Genomic DNA, 3,654 nt, shown 5'->3' with positions numbered 1-3,654 from the left:
CACGGGTTGACCTGGTGCCCGGGAAGCGAACCGGCCAGCAGGTGAACCCGTTCGATTCCACGGGTTGACCTGGTGCCCGGGAGGGGACTCTGAAAATTTTTCAGCCCTTTCGACTCGGGGTTGACCTGGTGGCCGAGAGGGGACTCGCACGGCAGGCAAGCCGCCCTGGGCTCACCCTCCCCGGCCGCAGCGAGGGACTGCCACCCGGCCGACTGGATCGGGCCCCTGGAAGTCTGGAAAAAAGAATGGAACCTGACGCCTCCGAGGAGGGGGCGCCCAGGGAAGGAGGGAGATCCGGGTTGACCTGCTGACCGGACGGGAAAGAGGCCACCGGGCGTCCCCCCCCTTAAAACCTAGGGGTTGACCTGGTGGCCGGAAAGCGAACCGGCCAGCAGGTGAACCCGTTCGATTCCACGGGTTGACCTGGTGCCCGGGAAGCGAACCGGCCAGCAGGTGAACCCGTTCGATTCCACGGGTTGACCTGGTGCCCGGGAAGCGAACCGGCCAGCAGGTGAACCCGTTCGATTCCACGGGTTGACCTGGTGCCCGGGAGGGGACTCTGAAAATTTTTCAGCCCTTTCGACTCGGGGTTGACCTGGTGGCCGAGAGGGGACTCGCACGGCAGGCAAGCCGCCCTGGGCTCACCCTCCCCGGCCGCAGCGAGGGACTGCCTCCCGGTCGACTGGATCGGGCCCCTGGAAGTCTGGAAAAAAGAATGGAACCTGACGCCTCCGAGGAGGGGGCGCCCAGGGAAGGAGGGAGATCCGGGTTGACCTGCTGACCGGACGGGAAAGAGGCCACCGGGCGTCCCCCCCCCCTTAAAACCTAGGGGTTGACCTGGTGGCCGGAAAGCGAACCGGCCAGCAGGTGAACCCGTTCGATTCCACGGGTTGACCTGGTGCCCGGGAAGCGAACCGGCCAGCAGGTGAACCCGTTCGATTCCACGGGTTGACCTGGTGCCCGGGAAGCGAACCGGCCAGCAGGTGAACCCGTTCGATTCCACGGGTTGACCTGGTGCCCGGGAAGCGAACCGGCCAGCAGGTGAACCCGTTCGATTCCACGGGTTGACCTGGTGCCCGGGAGGGGACTCTGAAAATTTTTCAGCCCTTTCGACTCGGGGTTGACCTGGTGGCCGAGAGGGGACTCGCACGGCAGGCAAGCCGCCCTGGGCTCACCCTCCCCGGCCGCAGCGAGGGACTGCCACCCGGCCGACTGGATCGGGCCCCTGGAAGTCTGGAAAAAAGAATGGAACCTGACGCCTCCGAGGAGGGGGCACCCAGGGAAGGAGGGAGATCCGGGTTGACCTGCTGACCGGACGGGAAAGAGGCCACCGGGCGTCCCCCCCCCCTTAAAACCTAGGGGTTGACCTGGTGGCCGGAAAGCGAACCGGCCAGCCGGTGAACCCGTCCGATTCCACGGGTTGACCTGGTGGCCGGGAAGCGAACCGGCCAGCAGGTGAACCCGTTCGATTCCACGGGTTGACCTGGTGCCCGGGAGGGGACTCTGAAAATTTTTCAGCCCTTTCGACTCGGGGTTGACCTGGTGGCCGAGAGGGGACTCGCACGGCAGGCAAGCCGCCCTGGGCTCACCCTCCCCGGCCGCAGCGAGGGACTGCCACCCGGCCGACTGGATCGGGCCCCTGGAAGTCTGGAAAAAAGAATGGAACCTGACGCCTCCGAGGAGGGGGCGCCCAGGGAAGGAGGGAGATCCGGGTTGACCTGGTGACCGGACGGGAAAGAGGCCACCGGGCGTCCCCCCCTTAAAACCTAGGGGTTGACCTGGTGGCCGGAAAGCGAACCGGCCAGCCGGTGAACCCGTCCGATTCCACGGGTTGACCTGGTGGCCGGGAAGCGAACCGGCCAGCAGGTGAACCCGTTCGATTCCACGGGTTGACCTGGTGCCCGGGAGGGGACTCTGAAAATTTTTCAGCCCTTTCGACTCGCGGTTGACCTGGTGGCCGAGAGGGGACTCGCACGGCAGGCAAGCCGCCCTGGGCTGACCCTCCCCGGCCGCAGCGAGGGACTGCCTCCCGGCCGACAGGATCGGGCCCCTGGAAGTCTGGGGGGGGGGGGGAATCGCCCCACGCCTCCGAGGAGGGCTGCCCGGGCGGGCCTGGCCCCGGAGCTCGAAAAAAAAAAAAAGGATCGGGCCCACTAGAGACATGGACCAGGCCGCCCTGGGCTCACCCTCCCCGGCCGCAGCGAGGGACTGCCTCCCGGCCGACTGGATCGGGCCCCTGGAAGTCTGGGGGGGGGGGGAAATGGAACCTGACGCCTCCGAGGAGGGGACGCCCAGGGAAGGAGGGAGATCCGGGTTGACCTGGTGACCGGACGGGAAAGAGGCCACCGGGCGTGCCCCCGTTAAAACCCCTAGGGGTTGACCTGGTGGCCGGAAAGCAAACCGGCCACTGGGTAGGCCGGTCGGCAACCTAGGGGTTGACCTGGTGGCCGGGAAGCGAACCGGCCAGCAGGTGAACCCGTCCGATTCCACGGGTTGACCTGGTGCCCGGGAGGGGACTCTGAAAATTTTTCAGCCCTTTCGACTCGGGGTTGACCTGGTGGCCGAGAGGGGCCTCGCACGGCAGGCAAGCCGCCCTGGGCTCACCCTCCCCGGCCGCAGCGAGGGACTGCCCCTCCCCACCCCCCGGCTGACAGGATCGGGCGCACTGGAAGTCCGGGACAGTATTTTCCCCGACGCCGGGGAGGGCGGGCGGAGGGGCTCTGGCGGCCAGCCCGGGCCCCGGAGCTCGAAAAGGAAAAAAGGACCGGGCCCGCGAGAGACGGGGGCCCTGCCGCAGGGGGGGGGGCAGTCCGACCGGGGCTCACCGTGCGGCAGGCCCGGGCGTCGGCAGGGGAAAGCGGGCGAGGAGGCGCGGGGCCGGGTGCCTACGGCCATACCGGACCGAACGCCCCCGATCCCGTCCGATCTCGGAAGGTAAACCGTCCCGGGCCTGGCTAGTACTTGGATGGGTGACCGCCTGGGAATCCCAGGTGCCGTAGGCAGCTTTTCCCGGTCCGAGTCAGCTCTCTCTCCTTTTCTGGGGGGGAAGGAGAGGGGGGGACGGGCCGGAAAGCCCCTCGTCGCTCCTGCCGAGTCGGAGGTCGCGGCCGCAGGTCACGGGTCTGGGCGCCTGGGGTCCGGCTCCCCACCCACCCGGCTTCCTCCGCGGAGGACCCCCCCCGGGGCCACCGAAGCCGCTGGGGGAGACGCCGGGCATGGGGCGGACTGGCCCGGACCCTCCCGGCCGCCGGCCCGCAGGTCCGCCCCGAATCCCCCCCCGCGGCCACCCAGGCCAGGCCTGGCCAGGCGGGACGGACGGCGGGTGTCCAGCGCCCAGCGGCTTCCTCCAGCGGGGACCCACGGACCCCAAAGCCGCAGGGGGAGGCCCCGGGCCTGGGACGGACTCGCTCGGACCCCCTGCGCCCGGCCGCCGGCCCGCGGGACCGCCCCGAATCCCCCCGCGGCCACCCAGGCCAGGCCTGGCCAGGCGGGACGGACGGCGGGTGTCCAGCGCCCAGCGGCTTCCTCCAGCGGGGACCCACGGACCCCAAAGCCGCAGGGGGAGACCCCAGGCCCGGGACCGACTCGCTCGGACCCCCCGCCTCCCCTGCGCCCGGCCGCCGGCCCGCGGGACCGCCCCGAATCCCCCCGCGG

At 69.8% G+C, this 3,654-nt stretch overlaps 1 non-coding gene across 1 annotated transcript; it reads left to right on the top strand.

The window, feature by feature from the left end:
- The first annotated feature begins 2,883 nt into the window (after positions 1–2,883).
- Positions 2,884–3,002, top strand: LOC135979589 (5S ribosomal RNA). The gene has a single exon (XR_010596868.1). It is a non-coding gene; the product is annotated as a 5S ribosomal RNA (ribosomal RNA).
- Positions 3,003–3,654: the final 652 nt, after the last annotated feature.

This window comes from Chrysemys picta, unplaced genomic scaffold, assembly GCF_011386835.1.
Source record: "Chrysemys picta bellii isolate R12L10 unplaced genomic scaffold, ASM1138683v2 scaf1020, whole genome shotgun sequence".
Taxonomy (NCBI): domain Eukaryota; kingdom Metazoa; phylum Chordata; order Testudines; family Emydidae; genus Chrysemys; species Chrysemys picta.
The sequence above is the reverse complement of the archived record's forward strand: the minus strand, read 5'-3'. Positions and strand labels throughout refer to the sequence as shown.